Genomic DNA, 26,217 nt, shown 5'->3' with positions numbered 1-26,217 from the left:
AGCAATTGATTTGGGAAGGACAATAAATAGATAGTTGAAGGTCAGTAGAAATATATAATACTATGAGGCTTATGATGTAATAATGAATACTTACATAGATCTTAATATGAGTTAGATACTATTCTAAGATAGATACATATTTTTTTGTGTGGATGGAACTCAGGACTTTGTACACAAAAAACAATTCTACCCTGGCTACATTGTCAGATCTGAATTCATTTCACTCTTATGAGAATTTTTCTTTGTTGGGGGTCACACCCAGCAATTCTCAGGGGCTACTCCTGGCCTGGCACTCAAGAATCATTCCTGGAGTGCTTGGAGGACCATATGGGGTGCCAGGGATGGAACCCGGGTCAACTGAGGGCAAGACAAGTGCTATTGTACTATCACTCTGGCCCCTCAATAATTCTGTTTTGTTTTGGGGCCACACCTAGCAGTTCTCAGGACTTACTTATGGCTCTGTTCTCAGGAATGGCTCCTGGTAGGGCTAAGGGGCCATATGGGATGCCTGGTATTGAACCCAGGTGAGCTGTATGCAAAGCAAGCGCCTTACCTGCTGTACTATTGCTCCACCTCAGCAATAACTGTTATGAGGCATGAACTGTTATAATGCCCTTTAATGTGGCTGGACACCAGCATGGAGAAGTCCGCACAATTAATTAGGGAGGACTGGAGACTGAGAAGAAACTCAGGTAGTCTTCTGTTGGTGGAGGCTGAGCTGATTAGATATCTGGAAACAGTCTAGTTGATATGAGCCCTCTTTGGTGGCAGATGGCCCAGCTTCTTTTTCTGGCATATCTAAGCCTCTCTGCCTCAGTTTCTTCCTCTCTAAAATGGGAATACCAGAGCCCAACTCACCTTACAGGGACTTTCATGAAAACGGAGGCTTCCTTCTGCTTTTTTGGGATTCCAGCCTGATCGGAAACCAGCCTGACAGTGAGCATGAGAGAGGTCTCCGAAATGTCTAAAAGGCAATCACAGCACACCCTGCAGCTGTCTGAGCTGGGGAGCAGAAGTGGAGCCTAGGGCTTTATGGTTCTTCAGGGTGCCAGAGCAAGCCCCTCCATGCAGGAAGCAGGTGAAATCTTTCCATGGCCATAGCTTCCACATCAGGTCTGACACCGCTGCTGGGAAAGGTAAAGTCTCATCCAGTGTCAGATTGGAACAGCACCTAGAGATAGCCAAGTCAGTAAAAAGGGAAACTGAGGCCCGGAAAAGGCGAGCGTCCTATCCGAGCACTTGCTCAAGTTGCAGCCTCCGCTTTCCTTGGGGTTTCTAAATCTCGGTCTCCCACCGGGTCACTCAGACAGGCGGGACGCCTTGGTCCAGTGAACAGAACGCCTCCTTTTCTTAAGTGGACGCGGCAGGGGTCACAGGTCCACCCGGGCCAGGAACGTGTGCCGCTTGCGCTTGCGCACACGCGCCGGGCCCCTTCGCCTCTGCCCCCCTTTTCGCCCCCCTCCTCCCCGCTCCCGACCGGCCCTGGGGAGGGGGCAAGGCCCGGAGAGCCCAAAGTTGGCCTCAGCCAATAGGATGGCGGGCCGCGGGCCCAGCCCCCTCCTCCGCGCTGGCGCCGACCAATAGAAATCTACTACAATGTTGTGGCGAAGCCGAGGGGCGGGGCGCGCGCGGGCGGGCTGGCTGCGGGCCGGGCCGGCCTTGCCTCGCGGAGGGAAGGCGGGAGGGCGCGCGCCGGGCCGCCTGCTCGCTCCCTCGCCGCTCGCTCGCTCGCTCCCTCCCTCGGCGGCTGGGTTAGTCAGTCGGTCCGCCCGCCTGCAGCAGCCGGCGGGCCCGCGAGCCGCAGAGGGCCCGAGCCTCGGACGCCGGCACCTCCTCCTGCCATTGTTCATTGGGCGGCTGCAGCGGCGGGCGCGGGGGACGCGGCCCGGGAACCTCGGGTGAGGCGCGGCGGCGGCGCGTGGAGCCGGGGTGGGGGGCGGGGGGGGCGGCGGGGTGCAGAGCTGTCCCCGAGGGGACGGTCCTGGCGGCCGCCACGGCGCCGCAGCCTCTTTGTCTGCAGCCCCCCGCAGGCCCCGGCGCGGGGGCGCGGGCCCTCGGGCCTCCGCACGCGGGAGCTGCCGGCCCGCGGCCCGCCCGGGGGGCCAGGGGGCGGGCGGGGGGGGGTGCGCCTAAAAGTTCGCCTCGGGATATATATATATTCGGACGCGGGAGGGGGGGGAATCGGCAGCGTTTGGATTATCAATCACGGGCTCGCGGGCTGGAACCCTGGACGGAAACCAAGCCGGGGAGGACCGCAGGTCCGGGGTGGCGGAGGTGCGGGGTGCAGCCGCAGAGCTGGGCCGAGGGGGCGGTCAGGCACGACCCGGGGTGCGGGACTCAAGAGGCCTTCCCGCCACTGCCACCCGCAGCGCTAAAAATAAATAATTAAATAAATAAATGAATGAATGACCCCCCCCCCTCATTCCAGGGTTCCGGCCCCCCCCCTTTTTCGTCTTCACGATTCTTAGTGACCAAAGGGTTAAATCTATTCTCTCAGCATCGTGACCTCCTTTTTCAGTTCCCGCATCTGTCGGCTTGGAAATGTTTCCTGCTGCCGGTGGACCGCCTTACCTGGAGTGAGCGGACGCAGGCGGGCGCATCCTGGTGCGGGGTGCGGGTGCGGGTGCGGGTGCTGGCAGTGTGTGGTGCTCGGTGCGTGCCCCGGCGCGCCTGGGCTGCCCGGGAGCGGGCCTTGTGCTGCGGGAGAAAGTGAGCTCACGTGAAGAGGGTCTCTGACGCCTTGGATTTCGGCCACATGACAGCGACTGTCATCCTGTTCCAGAGGCTCTCGAACACTGCCCCACCATAAATGACTAGTCGGTGCAGACGTGTCATTTTTGGGCATGCCTTGCTGATTAAGAGATAGTTTTCTTTTCTTTTTTTTTTTTTTCTCAAGAGATGCTGAGCTTTTTTTAGTAGTCAGTTTCACAGCTGCTATTTTGTTCTTTCTGTTTTTAGGGGAAATTGAAAGACATGGTTATGGCTTGTGTCTTGAATATTATGATAGTGGATATATACTCTCTTGAGGATATTCTGCATTCAGTGCTCATTACTGCTTTCTGTATCCTCAGGTTTGGCAGAATGTTTAGTGGACTTCACCCTTTTGATCAAGCGTGTGTGTGTAGTTTTATTGTAATTCTTTAAACATTTATGTAACCCTTCATACAGATTTATTAGGGTAATATTTAACTCATTTTTAAAAACGGAAACATAGGGTACTCTTTGTTTTCCTCTTTTTCTTTTCTGCGGGACTTAGGGTTTATTCCTGGCAGAGCTCGTGGGATCATATGGGATGCTGGGGATCCAGCCTTGGTGAGCCGTGTGGAAAGCAACTGCCCTACCCGCTCGATGTGCTAGTGTTCCAGCCCATCTTCATTTTCCTTTTTTTTTTGGCTTTTTGGGTCACCCTTGCGGATGCACAGGGGTTATTCTTAGCTTTACACTCAGGAATTACTCCTGTGGGTACTTGGGGGACCATATGAAACGCTGGGAGTCAGCCTTTGTTGGCTGAGTGCAAGGTAAATGCCCTACCTGCTGTACTATCGCTCTAGTCCCCATTTTCCTTTTTTTTATAAATTGTAAATACAGTAAATTCTTTGCCAGATATAAAATTTATTGCAGTATAATCCATGTGAAGTACATAAGATATCAGGTACACAATAAGTGCTTAATAAATGACATTAAAATGGAAATAAAGTGATGTTATTAACATCAGATCGCCTTGGAACAAGGTGCTAATTCAGAATGCTTTCGATAAGAAAGTGATAATTAAGGTACAGATAGGCATTATTCTTGTCCCTGAGGAAATTAGGCAAGTTGTATCTTTGCTACTGTTACAAGCCAACTCACTGAGAGACCCAAGTTCTTTATGCTGGATTGAATCCACTTCCTTCTAGTAACAAAACTACACTTTTTCTTAAGGGTAATTGAATTCAGACTTTAAATGTTTTTAATCCATATGCCTCACCCAAATTCTCAAGGGATTTATACCAGCGCTTTTTGCTTTTGTATTTGGCAGGGCTTGGGGGGACCACATGGCTTACAGGGGTCTAACTTGAGTCATCTGTGTGGAAGGCAAGCACCCTTCCCAATCAGCCCCAATATACAAGTGTTTCATACCAGGACTTTTACACTGATGTGGGGAAACAGTATAGTTCCAATGTCTTTCTGCCTTTTTTTTTTCTTGTGTTTTCCAACCAAAAAGAATTCAGTAATACTTTTTTTGGGGGGGGGTTGGGCCACCTCCAGCAGTGCTCAGGTGGCTCTGCATCTAGTGATCACTCCAGGTGGGGCTTTGGGGACCGTATGGAGTGCAGAGTTGGCCACGTGCAAGGCAAGTGCCCTACCTGCTATACTATTGCTTCAGCCTATAATGTGTTATTTTTTTCCCCATCTCTGTACTTTTGGTCATATGGTCTTCTTTTTTTTTTTTTCTTTTTGGGTCATACCTGGCAATGCACAGGGGTTACTCCTGGCTCTGCACTCAGGAATCACCCCTGGCAGTGCTCAGAGGATCATATGGGATGCTGGGAATCGAACCCGGGTCGGTCGCGTGCACGGAAAACGCCCTACCCGCTGTACTATTGCTCTAGCCCCAGGTCATATGGTCTTATGTATACTTTTCTTACATATTCCTAATGCCTATTTTCAGTTCTCTAATTATAAAAATTTCCATGTAGCAGTAATTTGAAGTATGTGGGAAAATGTCTTATCTGGAAGAAACTTGATTGAAATTTGACTTTTCTTAAGCTTCATTGTTTTGGTCAACCAGTTGTTAAAAGGATTCAGGTCCTAAGTGTCCCGTCAGTGTGCAGTTCTTAATGGTGGCTGATGGCTGATGGGAGAGTAAGAATACCTCCTGAGCTTCTCTTATGCTCAGAGCTAAGGGATCTACTAATTGACAATTTCATTGCTCAGGAATTCAGGCTGTAAGCAAGTAGAATGAATAAAGTATTATCTTTTAGGTGAGTCTGCTTGCTTTCTACATCTCTTTCTGGTAATCTAAGGGCCAATTTTTCTTCAATATTTGCTACACATTCAAATCATACTATATTTAGGTAGAAGGTATGGTTTAGGTAGAGTGTATGGAAGGTATACCTTCCCTTCCTTCCTTCTCAGTACTGGGGATGGAACTCAGGCATGCATTTGAGACATGCATTTTGCCACATCTCTGGCCCAAACCTATGCTTTAATGTAGGCCTGCACACAATACAATATATAAAACAATATGGTATAATTTACATTATATTAACAAAATAGTATCACATATCTTTTTCTCTTTTATTTAAAATTAAATTTTGGTTTGTTTTGGGGACACCCCTGCCAGTGCTCAGGGGTTACTCTTGACTCTGGTGGCAGGGATCAACTCCTGGCAGGGACCATATGGGATGCCACCCAAGTCTGCTGCATGGAAGGCAAATGCCCTACCACTGTGCTGTTGCTCCGACCCCTTTGTTTTTTTGTGACATACCCAATGGTGCTCAGGGGGAATATTCCTGGCTCTGTATTCAGGAATTAGTCCTGGTGATGCTTGGGGGCACATGGGGTGCTGGGATTGAACCTCTGGGTCAGCCATTTGCAGGGCAAACACCTTACCTGGACTATCTCAAAACACTATCTCTCTGGCCCCTCTTTTTCCATTTTAAAAGTGTTTTAATCTCTTTTTCCCGTTAGATACAATTCTAAGTTATTATTTAATTTAGCAAATAATTGAAAATGATTTGTATCTCTTCTGAAAGAAATGATTGTGGCAATTTTTGGAGATATATCTTGTCTATATCTAAATATATAGACAGGGGCTGGAGTGGTAGGGCATTTGCCTTGCACGTGGCCGACCCGGGTTTGAATCCCAGCATCCCATATGGTCCCCTGAGCACCGCCAGGGGTGATTCCTGAGTGCACAGCCAGGAGTAATCCCTGTGCATCGCCAGGTGCAACCAAAAAAAATGCAAAAAATAAATAAATAAATATATAGACAAAAATATATGTCTCTATCTTTTTCCTGTGATCCTTATTTTTCTGTTCACTTTGTGCCCCATATTTAAAGTTTACCAATATGATACTTCATGTGTATAGCTTAAGGTTAACAATTTTAGAAATTACAGAACTTGCCTTCTATCTCATTTCTTAGTTGACAGCCTTATAATTTTGTTTGTTTGTTTTTTGGGCCACACCTGGAGATGCTCAGCGTTACTCCTCGCTCTGCACTCAGGAATCACTCCTGGCAGTAGTCAGGGAACATACGAGATTCTGGGGACTGTACCTAGGTTGGCTGAGTGTATCAGGCAAACACGCTATCTGGTGTACTACTATTACTCTGGCCCCTTGATTTTGAATACTTCTCATTATGGAAGATAGTGTGCTTGCAATGCTGTTTGGTTTCCTTTCTCTTGTTCCTAAGAAAGCTTCAGACCTGAAAGTAACATGATTCTTGACTTCTCCACATGTACTTGTAAATATTTGTCCTATAACTTGTAATCTGATTGATAAGACTTACATTGTTCTATGAATGTACAAACCACATTTAATATTGATGATCTGATTCTATTGCCTAACATATCAGTGATTGCCAGGGACTGAAATTGTGTCTAAAATAAGAGGAGTGGGGCTGGAGCGATAGCTAGGCGGGTAGGGCGTTCACCTGCATGCGGCCGACCCGGGTTCGATTCCCAGCATCCCATATGGTCCCCTGAGCACCGCCAGGGGTAATTCCTGAGTGCAGAGCCAGGAGTGACCCCTGTGCATCACTGGGTGTGACCCAAAAAGAAAAAAAAATAAGAGGAACAATAATATAGCAAGTAGGGCGCTTGCCTTGCATAAGGGCGACCCTAGTTCTGAGTTCAATCCTGGCACTCCATATGGTCCCCTGAGACTGCCAAGAGTGATTACTGAGCACCACCAGGTGCAGCCCCAAAACAAAACAAACAAACAAAAAATCAGGAGGAGTTTATATTTAGACTGCAATCTGTTTTCTTGGTATCAGAGACCAGCCTAAGTACTGCCAGTGTATTTTTCCAAGTCGCATGAAATGCAGTGACTGGTCCCATACATATTCAGATGCAGATTCATAGCTACCTCTAAAGGACTTGTTTTTTTACCCACTGCTTGAATATGGGATCACTTGATTTTATTTATAAACTAAGCAATAATTCCAGTGATTTTTTTTTCCTTGTGAATAACTTAGCTTTTTTTTCTCTGAATCAAGTCACCAAAGGTGAAACTGTTACAGGAAAATACTATTTTAAAAGGTCTCTGACTTCCTCAGGTAAGGGCCTTATTTATGGGGAGAATCATAATTATTGCATGAAAGTCAATTTGTTGCAATATAATACAGAAATATTGAAACGGTCAACTAGTTTTTGGTTAGAAAAGAGCCAGACCCCAAATATATGTTAGTTTTTGTTGTTCATTTAAGTTCATTGGTATGGCTCAGGGAGCTGGCTGTGTGTCCTGTTTTATAAGTGGATTCATGATGTGTTCAGTAGAATGCAGTGTAACAAATACGCTGGTGTACACACTGGGTTTGATTAGTATTTTGATTTTACTCTGCTGCTGTTTAATGAATACACAGTGAGAAGGGTAAGGAAACATAGCTGTAGCAAAGTACAGCATTCAAAAATTGGAGGCGTTAGAAAGGAGAACTTTGATATTCTATTTTAAGTACAGATCTTATTTAGAATTAACTGCCTCACTGACGCTATTTCAGTTGTTGGGTATATGAGAGCTTAGTGGGCGAATCTGATTATGCTGAAAGTCTGTTTACACTTTGCTGATTATTTTTATTCAAATGGAATTGTACCCATCTTGAAGTCTTTGTAATAAATTAGGCTTCGAGAAAAGCATCATACTACAGTGTAGTCAATACAATTCAAAGAATGACTTGGGAGACTTTAATAGACTCTTCACCCTGATTTTTATTAGTTTCCTTCAAAGTCATCCTAAGTGAATTTACACCATAAATTTTTCCTCTTCGTACAAATTTTGGAGTCATTCTGTCATGTTTATTTTATCATTTATTATTATCATTATTTTTGCTTTTTGGGTCACACCCAGTGATGCTTAGGGCTTACTCATGGCTTTGCACTCAGGAGTTACTCGTGGCGGTGCTTGGGGGACCATATAGGATGCCAGAGATTGAACCTGGGTCGGCCGCGTGCGAGACAAATGCCCTATCCACTGTACTATCGCTTCGGCCCCTATCATTCATTAATAATCCACTTATTAAGACAGTTATTTGGGGGCAGTTTGGCTCACACCCTGTGGTGCTCAGAATACTCCTTGCTCAGTGCTCAGGGGTTACTTCTGGAGTTGTGTGTGGGGCCATATGAGGTTCTGGGGATGGAACTAGGTTCGGCTGCATGCAGGCAAGTGCTTTAACTCCCATACTATCTCTCTGGCCCTAAGACCTATTCTTATTTTGCAATTATCTTTTGACTATATCCAAGATGAATCTGCACTGTCATTCATTGATTTGCTCGAGTGGGCACCAGTAATGTCTCCATTGTGAGACTTGTTACTGTTTTTGGCATATTGAATATGTCATGGGTAGCTTGCCAGGCTCTGCCATGTGGGTGAGATATTCTTGGTAGCTTGCCAGGCTCTCCGAGAGGGATGGAGGAATCGAACCCTGGTCAGCCACATGCAAGGCAAATGCCCTACCCGCTGTGCTATTGCTCCAGTTCAAGATGAATCTAAACCATTAAATGTGGTAATTTGTTTATTAAATTACTCCTCTCTCTCCCTTTTTGATTCACCTCTACCCAGTTAATTTAGGCTTTCTTTTATCATTCTCACCTCTCATGAGAATCTTAATTTGTAGAGATTAAAAAGCCAGGGAGAAGGCTCAACGGGTTGAAGAGCAAGCTTTGTATGTTGGAGCCCTTGGTTCTGATTGCTGGCACCACAAGTTTCCTGAACACCATGAGGAGTCGCTCCAGAATAAAATGAAAGTGGTTCCCAAACTATATGCAGTGGAGTTTAGGATTAAAGTTATTTTGGCAGGGGGCTAGAGCAATAGCACAAGCGGGTAGGGCGTTTGCCTTGCATCCCATATGGTCCCCTGAGCACCGCCAGGAGTAATTCCTGAGTGCATGAGCCAGGAGTGACCCCTGTGCATTGCCGGGTGTGACCCCCCCAAAAAAAACAACAAAAAAGATAATAATAAAGTTATTTTGACAGAGGACTGGGAAGACCAAGGAAGATTGTGTTGTGGAACTATGCCAAAATTTTATATTGATAAAAAAGATAGGAAAAAGCAGTAGCAGTTCTATTAGCTTTATTACTGAATTCCATTTTGTATTAATTTGATATATATAAAAAGCGGTTCTGCTTTAATAGTATCTATTAATAGGGACAGGAACACCTCAATTTCTTTTTGAAAATAGGTGGAAATTGGGCCGGAGATGCAGTTTAGAGGCAGAGCACATGCTTTCCATGTACAAGGAAGTACTGGGTTCTGTGCCCAGTGCAACAATAACAAAAGGTGGAAATAATAAGATAAAACTAAATAGGATAGACTATGTAGTATTGTAGCCAATTGTGATTTGTAAATGTGACCTGTCTGCTCCTGGTGTCTTTCCTATTCTATAAAAATAATCTTAATGCAAATCAGCTTTTGGTAGGCTTCTATATGTCCACCCCACTATAGCACTGGACACATTTACATTTAGGTTTAGATATGCTTTACATTAATCTCTAAGAAAGCTTTTATAATCCTATCTGCATTAAACCATATAAAAGTTATAATATGAAAATTTTGAGGGACTGGAGAGATAGTACAGTGGGTAGGGTGCTTTCCTTGCACATGGCCAGCTCAGATTCCATACTTGGAATCCCATGTAGTTCCCTGAGTATTGCTGCAAGTGGTTCCTGAATACAGAGCCAGGAGTAACAGAGCCAGGAGTAACACCTGTGCACCTCTGGCCTAAACCCTTATGCCCAACTCCCCCCAAATGTTTGAAGGCCAGAGAGATAGCTTAGTGGGATGGAGCATAGGCATTGCCCATAGGGTATCCCGGTATCTGGCAGTAGTCTTTGAGCGCCATTGTTTATGGTCTCAAAATAGAAACAAGAAAAAGTTTTGCTGAGAGGATCGGAGAGATAGTGTAGTGGGTAAGGTGCTTGCCTTGCACGTGTCTGACCCCAGTTCGATCCTTGACACCACATATGGTCCCCCAAGCACTGCCAGGAGTGATCCCTGAGCACAGAGCCAGGAGTAAATTCTGAGTGTGGGTCTGAAACAAAAACAAGCAATAAAACAAAACAAAACCAAAAAACAGTTTGGTGTGAGAAACTCTGATTTAATAACATTAAAGCAAGGGTTATTTTGAATTGGTTAAATTTAAGATTTTTTTTTTTCGGTTTGTTTTTTGGGCCACACTTAACTTTGCCACATCTTAATTGTGATTGCTGTTCAGTTATTCCTTAATTAGTATTGCATAATTTAAGCAATACTATTAGAATCATTTTAATACATTGACATCTTAAGAATATGTCTTTGAGTTTGTCATCTTATAAAGACATGCTCTTTCCATTTAGATGTCAAACATGTGTTTCAATTTACCGGTTTGAAGTTCTGCATCTATATAGCCGAGTGAAAAATGTTTTCCCTGATAATTCACTTGGTACAGATTGTTGAAATTCATTCTCCCCACTGCCCCAAGTTTGGACAGATGGACACAGCCAGAACCGTCAAGAGCTCCAAGGATTCTTAAACCCTTAAAATTTACCTGCCAACTGTTTCAGCGTGCAATAGGAACCCGTGGAAGGCAGTTTAAAATTAAGCTTTTTTTTTTTCTTACCTCCTACCACTTGATGTTTCTTGCCCTTTTATCCTTCTTTAATGATTCAGAGAATCGACATCATTGCTAACTTACTACCTGCAGAGGCCTACTGATCTTGATAGCATTATGTAAGACTATAAACCTTTTTGCATGGTATCATATGATGTTGTATATATGTCCTCCCACACACGTGTCTTGAGAGTAATTTCTTTCCATCTGGTGTTGGAAATGAGCTCTTTGTGAGGTTATTTTTAAATCTTCAAGCTTTCTGGCAACCTTAACACTTGAAATAACACAATTGCTTTTGAAGGCAAGAAAATCCACATAGTATATTTAGTTTTTCTAGTGAAAATGTAAATAGTATTCTATTTTTAAGATCATATCCTGTGCTCCAAACAGGCAAAACATGTATTTCATGTTTAGATAGTCTCCAGATAAGCTTGTTAGGTAGGGAATAATCTCACGGATGTTGCCAAGTAGATAAAGTCAAGGAAAAGTGCTTAAGGGCAAGGAGGCCAAGAATAAGAAACTTCTTAGGGGAATGAGGCTTCAGAGATATTTTCTACTCGGAAGGTTCAGTGTCCTCTGCTGAACTCTTGTGGCATTTCTTTGTTTGCACACCAGGGTTGCCATATGTTGTTTCATACGGCACATAAAGCTGGTGTTTCCTCCTGAGAGTGTCTGCTCTGGAGAGCAGAGGGTCTGCGGCTCGTCCTTCATTGTCCTCCCGCTGCAGCCCCCCAGCCTACAGAGAGTGCTTAACACAGTAGTTCAATACAGAGCAAATAGACCAGATGAGATGTGTCCAGCTAGAGTGAGAAGGAAAATCAGGATAATTATCCTGGCTTTTAATAATCACCCTGCTTCTGATGATAAAAAAAATAGTGTGTGTGTATATATAATATATATACATATATTATATGTATATGTTATATATTATATATGTATATATAATATATAATATATATATTTGTTTTGTTTTGGGGGTCACACCTGACTCTATGTTCAGGAATTACTCCTGGAGGTACTTGGGGGACCATATGGGATGCCAGGGATCAAATCCAGGTGGGCCACATGCAAGGCTGTACTATCTCTCGGGCCCCGTAGGTGTACCATATTTTTATAAGAAAGTAAGTTGCAGAAGTCACAATACCTTACTCCTACAGTCATCAGGATGCATCTCCTGATAATAAAGACATTACTCTGTAGGGTCATAATACCGTTATTAAATCTAAGAAAAGAAACTGTTTTCATATTGTCAAGCAAAACCCAGTCCCTATTTAATTTTCTCTTGACCACTCAGTGTCAGGAGTCTCCAGGGCTAGCCCTGTTAGTGTGGTGCTGGGGCCAGGGTGCGGGTGAGCAGGTGGGAGCCAAGATATACCCTGGCCATGGGAGCCACATCCTCGGGTCCCAGTCCCTATTTGGAAAAGACTGACGTCACCTACCTAGAGGATTCATTTAGTAATTCAGTAATGTTATTTTTGCTGTTGTTTGGGTCACACCCAGTGCTGCTCAGGGCATGCAGGTGGGAGTGTGGGGGAGAACAATGACCACAGGGTCCAGGGGCTCAGATATGGGCTTCCCTCGTGCATGCACTCCAGCCCCTTGAAGGATCTTCCAGATGCCAAATTTGTTGACTTGATGGTTGTATTATCTCTAGTATGTCTGGTAATGCACATTAATTTAAAGAAATGCTCAGTAGTTAAATATTCTCCTTTTGGAGTTTCATGAGATTGAAAAGATTAGCCTGGGAGGGAGTGAATGCAGATATCTAAAAGAAATATCCCAGGGGCCGGAGCGATAGCACAGCAGGTAGGGCGTTTGCCTTGCACGCGGCCGACCCGGGTTTGATCCCCAGCATCCCATATGGTCCCCCAAGCACTGCCAGGAGTAATTTCTGAGTGCAAAGCCAGGAGTAACCCCTGAGCATTGCTGGGTGTGACCCAAAAAGCAAAAATAAAATAAAATAAAAGAAAATAAAAGAAATATCCCAAAGAATATATTATGTGGCCCAAGGACAGAATTCTTTTTCCTTTTAGATTCTTATTATGCCTACTGTGGTCAGCAGCCTTTAAGACGGGCCCTGGGATCCTTCCTAGTCTACCTGTCCTTGTGCAATCCCCTCCCCTGAGGGGGGCCTGGGCCTGGGGACTGACTTCTAATGGATGTAAAACGGCTTAAGTGGTGGGATGTCACTTCCGAGATTAGGTTGCAAAGGGCTCTGGCTCATCTTGGACTCTCCTCCTCTCGCTCCCTGTCACTTGCATCACCAGCTGCAATGTCCTGAGAACATTGAGGCAGCCTGTGGAGAGCACCACATGGTGGTGAGCCAGAGTCTGTCAGCCACCCTGCCAGTGAACTTGGCAGCAGAGCATGAGAGCAGAGCTGAGCCCGGAGAGGAGGGATGCGGGCCTGGGGGACGGCTGCATGGCTGCTGCATTAGACACCCTGAGCCAGAGGCCCCCATTCCCCACACCTGGATTCCTGACCCTCAGAATCTAAGATATTGGGAGTGGGGATTTGGGCCACATCTGGTGGTGCTCAGGAGCTGCTCCTGATTCTGTGCTCAGGAGTCATTCCCAGCAGTGCCAGTGTTGGGTTTGAACTGAGATTGGCAGCAGGGCTTGTTCCTGCCCTGCACTTGGAGATCATTCTTGGTGGGACTCAGGGGACCTTATGTGGTGCCAGGGATTGAACTAGAGTCGATCATGTGCAAAGCAAGTACCTTACCAACTCTGACATCCGGTCCATTCCCCCGCCCTCAGTAAACGGTGATTTTAAGTACCAAATTTGGGGAAGTTGTTTGCTGTATAGATAACTAATAATCTAGAGTACTCTCCCAATTTAATCAATAGATATTGTCTACCATTTAGGACATAGAGTGAATAAAATAGCTGGGTCTTTTGGAGTTTATTTTTCAGTGGCAAAGACAAGAAATAAGCCCATGTACAAGTCAAGGATAAAATGCCCAATTCTGATACCGATTGAGGAAAGCAGGATAAAGGGGCGAAGAGCAAGAGAGGTGGGGTAGATATTTTAGATTGTGATCAGCCATGACTCCTTGGTACAGTGGCTGTTGGGCAGAGCCCTGAGTGGGGCCTGGGGAAGCATTACAGGCAGAACAGCGTGCATGAAGATGAAGCACCGTTTGATGTGTCTGAGAAACATGGGGGATGCCAGAAAGGCAGCATCTGAACAATCCAGGGGGAATTGATTGCAGTTAAGTTCAGAGATTATCAATAGGATAATCTGTAATGTCTGGTTGGCTTTGTAAAGACCTGGCATCTTATTTCGAGGTGGGAATTTTGAGGATTTGGGGTAGAGGAATGTGTGACCCATTCATTTCATGTGTTTTAAATGATTATCCATAAGGATCAGGAACCTGGGGTTACATGTCTTCTGGAAAAAAATGTAGAAGATACAAGAAGTTTAACGATCTGATTGGTAGAAACGATGGGCCATGCACAAACAGAAACAAAACCTCTAGGAAGAGGGGCACTGGGTCATGAGAAGCCATGCAGGTAGGGGACACAGAGTAAAGCCTGGCTTAAAATTCTTGCTCCTGGGGCTGTAGCACATGCTTTGCATGCAGGAGGCCCGGCTTCTCTCTCTGGCACTGTGTAGTCTTCTGAGCACCACTGGAGGTAGCCCCTGAATACACTTGAGTGTGCCTACCACCTCCCAAAACACCCCCCTCCCTACCCCCCACTCTTTACTGGGTGTCTCTGACATGCAGGTAGAATAATGGCGCCAGCGCTCAGTGCTGACTTTTGAGCCAGGATCTGTGCTGTGTGCCTTGTGGAATGGCAGGTGTGGGTGCCAAAGCCAGAAAGTCTGGTTTTTGATTCTCTGTGTCATTCCTTAAGCCGGGTTACTCAGGCAAGTTCCTTCTATACCTCATTTTCCTCATCTCATAATAAGGGGATGGGAAATATTTTTAATTGTTATATGATGACTAAATCCTTTGATATATGTGAAATGTTTAGAACAGTATCTGGCACCAGATAAATGTTAGCCATTATTTTTGCATTTAGTCTTCAGTGCAGCCCCATGAAATGGGTGTGATTAATCCCATTTTGCATTTAAGTAATAGGTTAAATGTTAAGTAACATGTCTAAAGAAAGTTACACAACTGGCAAGTGAAAATTGACTTCCAAGCTGCCCTTGTTCCCTGTGGTGCTTTAACTTACTCAATGAGCCCATAACCAAGTGGGAAAGGAGTGATTTGGATGTTGGCCTTCTGACAATCCTGTGATTTCTTAATAGTTGTAATCCCGTGAACATACCTTTCTATGACTCAGTTTCCTCGTTTGTAAAAAGAGGACAATACTATATTTTACATAACACAAATATAGATGAAAACATCCCCTCCCCTGCCCCCATTTTGGGGCCCACACCCTGCAGTGCTCAGGGCTTACTCCCGGCTCTGTGCTTAGGAGTGATCCCTCATGGTGGCTGGGGCACCGTATGTAGTGCCAGGGATCCAACTGGGGTCGCCTTAACCCCTGTGTTATCTCTCCAGCCCCTGAAAACATATCTTCCAGTGTGCCTGCCACTGAAATATACTCAACAAATGTTGATTCCTAAGGAGAGGGCAGGAAAGAAACTGAAGGGCGAAAGCAAGAAGAGGCAGTAAAGGGCTGGTGCCCAGATGCACCAGCGGTAAAGAGGTGATTTTGTAACTATATCTGAACCATACAACCAGGAGTACTGAAAGCAGGTGATCCAAACGACAATAATCAAACTTGGGCCTGGAGTGATAGTATAGCCGGTCGGGCGTTTGCCTTGCATGTGGTTGACCCGGGTTCGATTCCCAGCATCCTATATGGTCCCCCAAGCACTGCCAGGAGTAATTCCTGAGTGCAGAGCCAGGAATAATCCCTGAGCATCACTGGGTGTGACCCAAAAAAAGCAAAAAAAAAAAAAATACAACTACAATAATCAGACTTAAAAAATGTGCCTGTCAAGGAGGTAGACTTGGGGGTGGGAGGAAAAATGAGGCACTGGTGGAGGGAAGTAAAACTGGTGATGTGATTGGTGTTGGAAAATTGTATGCCTGAAACTCAACTATGTGTAACTTCATAATAGAACCTATATTAAAAACAAAAGCAACCAAATTTACATTGAATACTTCTTGGTTAAAAGAATATAATTTTTTTTTTTTGGTTTGTCTGGAAGTGCTCAGAGCATACTCCTGGCTCTGTGTTCAGGGATCACTCCTGAACATGCTTGGGGGACCATATGGGGTGCCGGGGATTGAACCTGGGTCAGCCACATGCAAGGCAAGCACCCTGTCAGCTGTACTATTGCTCTGTCCCCAAAAGAAGATAATCTTGAGTCATACCTTTTTCTCCTTAAATGGATACCTGTGAATCCGTATTATCATCGCCTGTCAGTAAATATAGCTGCATAGAAATATGTATAGTGTATGAATATGCCAAAGACCCATTTCACAGCAACTCTGGCTTGGAAGCTTCATTTCCTCCTTTGGGGACACAGTCACAGGGTTGATGGCCCCATTGTTGCTTTTATCTTTCGCAGCAGATGTGAAAGTAAACACATGAGGTTAAAAACAGGAAGGGGCTTCGGAGGGTGTCTGTGCTGGAACTCCAGACACCACCTGAATCCTGAAGGGCCTCCAGGTCCTCAGGACTTTGAGCAGATGCAGGAAGATAGCAGAGCTTGTGAAGCCAACCAAGAAGCAAATGATTTTGCAGTTTAGTGAACCCATGAATTTTCAGAATATTTTGTATTTACACATTTTGGAGAAGTGAGACAGTGTTCCTCTTTTTGTTTGAAACCGAGAACTGATGTATATATATATAGCCTTATTGTCACCCCAATTCTGGGTTCTTTGTTCTTGTTAAGTCATTTTCAGTAGGAAAATGTGGAGGTTTGTCATTGTTGTTGGATATCTTTTCTGATATAATTACACTTGAGCTTCTTCAAAAAACAAAATTTAGTTCAGCATTTCTCTACTTGTTTTTGATCCTAAGGAGAGGGATTAGCTGTATATCAGGTATTACTCTGCATCTGTTAAACACCTTTAAAAAGTGGATATATTTCCATCTTTGACTTCCAATTCATATGACTTTTCTTCTTCTGTTTTTTTTTTTTTTCTTTGTGCCACACCTGGTGGTGTTCAGGGCTTACTGCTGGCTCTGCACTCAGGAATGGAATCTCTTCTGGTGGTGCTCAAGGGACCTGGGATGCTGGGGAATAACCCCACATTGGCCATGTGTAAAGTGAACATCCTACCCACTGTGCTGTTTCTCCGGTCCCAAGATTTTTATTTATTTAATTTTTGGTTTTACTTTGGACCACATCTGGTGATGAGCAGTGGCTATTCCTGGTGTGGTGCTTGGGGGTTGCTCAGGGGACCATGAGGGGCTGGGGATCGGGCCTGAGCTCTCCAGCCCAGCATAATGAGTTTTCAGTTGTTCTGGTGAATTTTCTCTCTCCCTCCCGCCCTCCCTCCTTATTTATTATTATGTTTTTAAACATTCCCTCTTCTTCCACTCTGTCTGCTTTGTGTGGTGGAGGCCAGGCTCGCACCCCCATCTCGTGGTGGTGCTCCCTAGGACTCGGCTCTCAGCCCTGGCTCCCATGGAGGTGTGCACGCCTTCAACTACAGCGCGTGCGCATGCAGGCGCTGGACCACTTGCATGGGTTGAGTGTTCACAGAGGTCGCGTTTCCCAGTGGTAGAAATGCTCATGCATCTTTTTAGCTGGAGTTCTTGTCACACCTCTTACATCATAGTCAGCAGAGCTGCCAGGATCATGCAGCACATATGGTGACACCAGAAATTTGAACATGGAGCACTTGCTTGTGGGAAAGGCATGCAGATCCTCTGTGCTAGTCCTCTGCGCGCCTCCTCACCTTCCTTCCTTTTAATAGTGTTTTTTGGGGAAGAGGTCACATCTGGTAGTATTCAGGGATCACTCTTACTTTAGTGCTCAGGGGTCGATCCCAGCAGTGCTTGATCCTGGCAGTGCTCTCAGGACCATATGATGCTGGGAATTGAACTCAGCCCGTCACATGCAAAGCACAGGTACAGCTCGTTTAGCCATCTCTGGTGCTTATTGTTTTATTTTTTTTCTGTTTTTGCTCATACCCAGCATGCTCAGGGGTTACTCCTGACTATGCACTTAAGAATTACTCCTGGTGGTGCTTGGGGACCATATGGGATGCTGGGGATTGAACTCCGGATGGCTGAATGGAAGGCAAACACCCTACCCACTGTATTATCAATCCAGTCCCCACTAACAGTATTTTTGAGGCAGCGTTTAAGAATATATATTTTGAAATTAGTTGGGTCTGGGTTTACAGTGTTTTTTTTTTTTTTTATTGGGGGGCACTCCCACACTGGATGGTGCTTACTTAGGTGTTAATCCTGGCACTGCACTCAAGAATCACTCCCTAGTGTGCTTGGGGGACTATATGGGATGACGGGGCTCAGCCCTGGGTTGGCTGTGTGCAAGGCAATCACCATAACCCCTATACTATCATTCTAATCCCTGTTCTTATTTTGAAGGGAAAAATATCCTGCATTTAATTTTAATAAACAGAAGTCAGAATCTTTCAGAATTGGCTCTGGAAGATTTGGTTCATGGGATGGACTGACTGGACCTTACGAATCTTTCATTCCCAATGATTCGCTTGCTCCTGGGGATTCTTTTGTTCACCTCAGGGAAGTGTTGCTTCTCTTTAATTTTCTGTCTCAGAGGTGAGTCCTTGCTTAATACTCCTGAAGTACACAGCTGGGACCCGGTTGGAACATTCAGTCCTTTACTTGAAGGCTGGAAGATAAAGGGGAAGAAACACAGTTACTGCTAGGTTTCTGCATAATGTGATTCACTCTCATAATGTGACTCCTCTTCAGTTCGTGGCCTTGTGTCTAGAAACCTTCCTGCTCCTGTGTCCACTGCTCTGTGCTGTCCAGCAGCGGCGTCCTGTCTGCCACTCCCGCCCCAGAGGAGAAGATCTAGGCGGGAAGGGAATCCTCGCCTTGTTTGCCACGCAGGGGCCTGTCACAGGGAGGTCTCTGTCACATGGTTGTGGTCATCACCATGCTCCCATAACTGTGCAAGACACACTTACCCAGAGAATATCCACTTTTCACAGAAAAGGAACAGGAGCCTTTGGGGTACAAGTAGTGGTGCTGGTGGTGGGGGTGCAGAATCCTTTCAGCCATCCACTCTATCTTATGTAATCTCTGATCAACACAGTTATTTGGAACAAAATAGTTTTCAGTAACTTCCCTTTGTGTTCTCTGCCCTTTTATAGTTTGATACCTAAGGAGCTGCCCTTTAGTTTGTGTTTATTTTATTTTTGAGGGCCACACCTGGAAGAGCCCAGGGCTTACTCTTGACTCTACTTAGGGATCACTCCTGGTGGTGTTCAGGGGACCCTGTGGGGTGCTGGGGATCTAACCAAGGCTCACCACGTGCTAGGCAAGTGCCTGACCCATTGCACTCAGGTGCAGAGTTTGAGGGCAGTGGTGATAAACTTAACGTGGTGTGAGCATGATGGAACTCCTGTGCCCTGAACCGGCTGAGCTTAAATGTGAAAGGTGATCTGTATATGATGGATAATTCTAGAAGGGGCTGTAGAGTTAAGTCTGTTGATAAAAGGTTCTGGGCTAGTCTGGGCTTGTAGGAACAGGATAATAGTGTCAAAGACCTTTGGCTTCACAGTCCTAGAATCTTGTCTCTGATACTGACTTGCTGTGTATATTTAGCGTAAATCACCACAGCCCCCTTCTCTTTTTGTTCCTTTCTTAAATTGTGTGACATTTAACAAGATATACTTACCTTTCAGAACCGCTGAACAGACTAGAAATAGTATGGACTATGATTAACATAGTGCCTAACACCTAGTAGGTTCTTTAATTAAATTTTTTAAAAAAAATTTTTGTAGAGTGTCATACTTGGTGGTTCTCAGGGCTTGCTCCTGGCTCAGTGTTCATTCTTGGCAGGGCTCTGGTGACCGTATGGGGTGCTGTGGATTTGGCCACGTGCCAATGCCCTGCTCTCTCTCCAGCCCCAAATAAAATTTATTTAATTAAAAATTCATTTCAAAATCAAATGTAATTAATACATATTTAATTAATTTAATTTAAGATAAATTTAAAATAAATTAAACATTTTTTTTAAAGAAAGTTGTTTCTAGAGGTTGGAGAGACAGCTTAATGCACAGTGTGTGCAGAAGTCCCCATAGCGCTGTGAAAGTCCCCAAAGCACTACCGGGTGAGGCTCCCAAAGCAAACTGCTTCTAAACCAAATTGAAAAGTACCTAAAGGGTTGGAGAGGTATGATAACTGGCAAGGCACTTTCTTTGTATGTGACTGGCTTGGGTTTGATCTACTGCACCCCATATGGTCTCCAGAACCCTGCTAGGAGTGATCCCTGAGTGCAGAGCTAGGAGTAAGCCCTAGCACAGCTGGGTGTGGCCTAAAAGCCAGAGGGGAGGAGTATCTGCTATGAGTATGTCCCAGTTGAATACCTAAAAAAAAATTTATTTTGTCTCGTGCTTTTTTAAACATTTGCACTTGACTCAATAAGACCTTTTTGAAGCAAAGTGTATTTGTGTAATTATGTTTTGATGAATTGATGGCAACATTTTTTTTTGAGTCTGTTTTGCTCTATTCAAAAGGCAGAAAGGAAAAAAGAAGTAAAATTTATTGAGTGTTCTTGTGCAAAGCACTTGCCCAGTATTCTCTCAGCAATCCCGTGTGTGAGGTGATGGTATTTTCTTTTCTTCTTTAGTAAACTGGGGCCAGGAGAAGTGAAGCCATTTGTCTAAAGGTCATTCTGTTGACAACTAGATGCTCAGATGTAAACCCAGGCTTAGCTTACTCTGAAAATGGTCTCTAGCATGATAAATAGATACAGTACCACTTTTCTTTTTAGAGCACCCTGGGTAGTGCCAGGGATTGAACTGGAGTCAGCCACATGAACGGCCCTCTACCCCTCAACCCCTTGTACTCTCTCTGGCCCCTGAGTTTGAATTTTCAGGATCAGAAGGGGATACACTTTGGGGAAGAATACCATAGAGGTGGTATGTCCTGGTGAGGGAATATCTGATATCAGTAACTATTGTTGTTGATTATATCACTTATAACTGATGTAATCAGTTATTACTAGTTATGGTTCTTTAAACCAAATTTTGCCACTATAAAGTTACTTTTCTGTTTGTTCTGGGACCACACCCTGCAGTACTCAGGACTTATCCTGGCTCTGTGCTCAGGGATCACTCTGAGGGGGCTTACAGGACCACATGGGGTGCCGGGTATTGAACCTGGGTGGCCACATGCAAGGCAAACCCTTTATCTACTGTACCATTTCTCTGGCCAGAATTATTTTTTCTTTCACCCTTTCTATTTTATTGTATTGAGAGAGTTACTAAGTTTTGTCTACATTCAGCCTGAAGGGACTCAAACCCTGAAGGGGACAGGATGAAAGAATTTATGGAAATACTTTAAAACCATCATAGTAATTTATAAATGCTTAGGAAATTCTTTGAAGCTATGTAAATATGCCTCTCTTTAAAGTTTTACAAACTGATTTATTACTGTTATTATTGTGGTTTTGGGGCCACATTCAGCGGTGTTCAGGACTTCCTTCTAGTGGGGTTCAGGGTTCCATATGTGGGATAGAGGATCCAGCCTGGGTCAGCTGTGTGCAAGGCAAGTGCCCTTGCAGGCCCTGGCTACTGATTTGTAAACAGAACAAAACTGATTACTGGTTCTTATCCCCAGAGTATATGATTCAGTAGCTATGGAGTGGGGCCTTACAGTTTGCCTTTTTTGTACCCCTTTCCTCTCTTCTCTGTTGATGCTGTGCTGACCAGACGCTGCGCATGTGCTTGGTTGTGGTGCTCACACATTTAGCAGTGCTTGCTGGGGGCGGTCACACATCAAGTTTTGTTCACGTATTCAGTCCTCGTGGGGTTGCCTTCCCTGGCAGGCTCAACGGTATTCCCCTTCTTTGGTTATGGTCCTCGTCCACATTCCATTTCTCGTGTTTCCCGGGGGTCACTGCAGGGCTCACTTGTGGTTGTGCGCTCTGCACGGCACTCAAACGTCTTTTGAGTTGTGGTGCTTGCCGGAGGCCACAGCCCTTAGTTGTCACACTCGTGCATCTGGTTATGGTGCAGCCAGAAGTTGCTTGCAGCCCTGGGGATTTCAGACTGCAGGGAGGCCAAGACTGCTTGTGTGTGTGTGTGTGTGTGTGTGTGTGTGTGTGTGTGTGTGTGTGTGTGTGCCAGCACTGGGGTTAATTGCGTGACCTCACGCTTTCAAGGCAAGAACCAGCCACTGACCCATTGCTAGAACTCAGTTTGTGTCTATAGGAAGTCCCCAGTGATACCAGCAGTACTGGTGTGGGACCTGAGAATGGTTGATAGAGAACATTATCTTAATCTCAACTAGTGTTCTCATGTCTTCTCCCCAGTGAACCCCTGTTCACCCACCCCCCTTAGGAGATAACTTTTGTTCTGATTTCTATATAGATACATTATGGTGAATCTCCTTTTAGGAAAGCTCGGTTTGGAAAACCCAAATTGAAAAGAAAATGAGAAATGAGAAAATTATTATTTTATATATACATATACACACATATAGTGTTTTGTTGGCTGCACATGGCAATGCTCAAACATTATTCCTGGCTCTGTGCTTAGGAATTAACTCCTGGCAGTGCTTGGGGGACCATATGGGATGCTGGGGATCAGACCTGGGCCAGCAGCATGTAAGGCAAGTTCCCTATCTACTGTACTATCATTGTGGCCCTGAGAAAATTAATTCTTATCATAAATGGATTTTGGGTTTAAAAAAGTTTTTTTTAATTGAATATCTGTGAGATAGACCAATACAAAGCTATTCATGATTGATTGAGTTTCAGTCATACAGTGATCCAGCATGCATCCCTCCAACAGTGTACATTTCCCACCACCAATGTCCCCCGTTTTTCTCCCACCATCCCCCAATACCTGTCCCCCAGCAGCCTGCTTCTATGGCAGGCACTTTTCTTCTTTCTCTCTCTCCTTTTGTGCACTATGGTTTGCAATACAGGTATTAAGAGATCATCGTGTTTGTTCAGGGCGTTCATTATTTTTATTGGGAAGGTAAGACTGGAGTACCTTTTTTAACTGGGTGGCAGCTTTGCAGTTTGGATGTGACTGCCAAGGCTTCTTGGGCGGTTGGGGGGGTGGCAGGGAGGTAGCTCATCCCAGGCGAGAGAAAGCCTGAAGATTTCAGTCAGAAATCTTCTGCATACCTGAATTTCCAGCAGATTATATCTCTGTGAGGTCCATCCTGAGATGGTGAAGTCCAGCCAGGGGCATGGAGGCAATTTTGGATTGTGGAAGCAAGTGGCTGCCGGGGGCTCTGTTCAGGCAGGCACCAGGCTGACCCATCCCCCTCTGATTTACCCTCGTCTGTTCAGCCTTGTATGGGTCTGAGATTAACTCTTTTTTTTTTTTCAAATCTCTTTTGAGATTTATTTGTGTCTCTGAAGCAATAAATGAGCTTGTATAGCTGAGCCGAAGGTAGTTTGTGGGCATGGCTCTCACATACCTACCTCCTTTTGGTCATTTAATTTTTTGGGAAACTTGGTCCCAAGTTGTTGGGCTCTGGCCAGAGGCACAGCGTCAATGTTGGGGTATCAGGAAGCCTCACAACACCATCAGGCTGCTGATGCACTCGCCCCACGTGTGCAGGTTAACCTGCTGGCAGCACTGCACACCCCTCCCACCTCCATTTGATTTTGTTGTTCTTGCGGCCACACCCAGTGATGCTCAGAGGTTATTGCTGGCTCTGCACTCAAGGCTCACTCCTGGTGCTGCTTGGGGGACCATATGGGATGGCGGGGATCAAATGCCAGTTGGCCACATGCAAGTCAAGCATTGTACTCTCTCTCCAACCCCCTGTCAGGAGTGATCCCTGAGTGCAGAACCAAGAGTAAGCCCTGGGTTACAGCCCAGTGTAACTCCTTCCCCAACACCCCCCCCCCCCCCTCCAAATAGTTTTCAATTATTGTGGTCAGAGAGATAATACGGTGGGTCAGTCTTTCACAAGATTACCTGGGTTTGATCTCCAGCACACCATGTGGTTCCTGAACCCTGCCAGGAGTGATCCCCGAGCACAAAACTAGGAGTAGTTCCTGAGCACCTAAAAACCAACAAATCAAGTGAAAAACTAAACAAAAAACAGCCAAGAGATGAAAAGAATTCACAAAAGACATATCTGATAAAGGGCTATTTCTAAATTATGGATAACTCTTAAAATTCAACAAACAACTCAAAGATATAACCAGATGCCTCAACAGAAAAGGATATCTAGATGAATTAGTATATGAAAAGATGTTTCACTTGCTAGGTCATCAGAAAAATGCAAATTAAAACAATAATGAGCTACTATATATGTACATATTAGAATGGCCAAAATCCAGAACACTGACAACACAACTAATGCTGGATGTGGATAGCAGGAGCTCTTCATTCATTGCTGGTGGGACTGTGAAATTGTGTGACTTATTTGGATGTTTTATATAAAACTAAACATACTCTTACCATATAATCCAGCAATTTTGCTTCTTAATATTTACCAAAAGAAACTAGAAACATTTAATTTAAATGAAGTCCAGCTTATACCAGTTCTTTTATGGAATATACTATGCCTCTCAAGATATTATTTTTTATTTTATTATTTTAATTTTATTTATTTTTTGGCTCTTGGGCCACACCTGGTGATGCTCAGGGGTCACTCCTGGCAAAGGCAGCTGGTCCTCCTGGGTCTAGGTTCCCATGAAGAGCTTGGGGCTGCAGCCTGAATGGCCTCATCACTGGGAGCCTGGCTGGGAAGACTCGGCCACACTCTATGGTTCCAACATTTGATCACTTGATTGAAAGACTTTTTTACTGGTGACTATCTTTGTAACTAAATGAATGCTCCGACATCATTGGCTGCAGAGCTCATATCTTGTCTTTTAACTTGCAAGTTAAAAGAATTTCACTTGCTCTTTTCTGTCTTAGATATCACTTTCATAATAATTATTGCAGATACCCTGATGAAACTTAGGAAACATTAAAACATACCTGAAATCAGTTAGTAAATATTTCTTGGGAAATTATTGAAATAACCAGATTTGATGTTATGTTTTATTGACTCAAAGATTAGTAAATTTTTGAAAATCTAATCTGTTGGGGATATCATTCTCATCTGGTTGCAGTTATGTTTAGTTTTGAGCTGCGATTCTAGGCCAAAGTAGGGAACCTAAAATACCCACAGATTGGTATTTTAGGGTATTTAGGGAACCTAAAATACCCACAGATTGACTATATGTTGTATAACGAAAAGAAAATATTTACAACTAATTTGTGACAGGGCAGGAAATATATATTAGGATGCTCAATGTGTTAGTTGATAAGAAAATGAAAGCATGACGTTTGCTTTTCTGACAGGGCACTTTTCATATATGACAGCCAGAGTGAATCACCATTTACTGTAAGAAATGGGATATGAGAAATACACCAAAAAAATCACTAAATGGGCATTTGGAATTTATTTCACAGTATTTGACAGAAAACAAGATGGTCATAATATTTAGTGTGGAGTCAAATACTGAGGATAAATGAGTTGTAGTGGCTATAGGCAGGTTTTATTAGAAGAGTCATCTTTGGTGGAATAAATGTTTTTAATGAATATATGCTCTGATAAGATAACTTCTCAGAAGTTACCTAAGTGATAATGTTCACTTGTCAGCAGAGTTTTTCTCAAAGATCCATAAAAATAATATCTAAGGATGTCCTTCCCCTATTTAAAAAGTCATAACTGTGGAGTTTTAGAAAATTTGCGCAATAAGGAGAAGTAGAAAGATAAAATTGAAAGCTGGGGATATAGCTCAGTGGCAGAGCATATGCGTTGCCCTGGGTTGAATCCTGGCACCAAAAAACAAGAAGATATAACTAACAAAAATCCATAGTCAAATTAATCAAAAATAAATTATAGACATGTGTTTCTGTTTATGGGCCACACCAGGCGATGATCAGGGATTACTTCTAGCTCTGCACTCAGGAATCATTCCTGACAGTGCTCAGGGGACCTTCTAGGATGCTGGGGCTTAGACCCTGGCTGGCCATGTTCAAGGCAAGAGCCCCACCCCCTGTACTATCTCTCCAGCCCCCATGATAAATTATAAACATTTTGATCATATTTCTTTCTGACAGTTTACAGTTTACATTTGGTGAGATAATATAAAATTTTATGGATTTTTATCCCCAAGCTCCTCCTATTCTGTTCCATTGGGAAATCTAGCTTTGTTCTTTCAACCTAATATAAATATTTATGTTGTATACTGGGGGAAAAAAAGAGTTCTTCTACTTACATATGAAGAGTATAGACTATAACCCTGGACAGTGGAATAAACAAGCAAA

The 26,217-nt window shown here is 44.3% G+C and overlaps 1 protein-coding gene across 14 annotated transcripts in view; it reads left to right on the top strand.

Annotated features, from left to right (window-relative positions):
- Window positions 1–26,217, top strand: part of EPB41 (erythrocyte membrane protein band 4.1) — a 171,503-nt gene that overhangs the window by 21,776 nt on the left and 123,510 nt on the right. For 9 of the 14 annotated variants that reach the window (XM_055140796.1, XM_055140792.1, XM_055140795.1 and 6 more), the window contains exon 1: window positions 2,586–2,604. The exons of 1 other annotated variant lie outside the window; for it this stretch is intronic. The gene's annotated coding sequence lies outside the window, so the exon portion shown is untranslated. Of the gene's footprint in view, window positions 1–1,655; window positions 1,899–2,585; window positions 2,605–26,217 lie in introns of those variants that run through there. 4 more of the 14 variants (XM_055140802.1, XM_055140801.1, XM_055140797.1 and 1 more) reach the window with 2 other exon arrangements.

This window comes from Sorex araneus, chromosome 5, assembly GCF_027595985.1.
Source record: "Sorex araneus isolate mSorAra2 chromosome 5, mSorAra2.pri, whole genome shotgun sequence".
Classification (NCBI taxonomy): Eukaryota; Metazoa; Chordata; class Mammalia; order Eulipotyphla; family Soricidae; genus Sorex; species Sorex araneus.
Note: the sequence above shows the minus strand (reverse complement) of the source record. Positions and strands in the feature narration are given on the sequence as shown.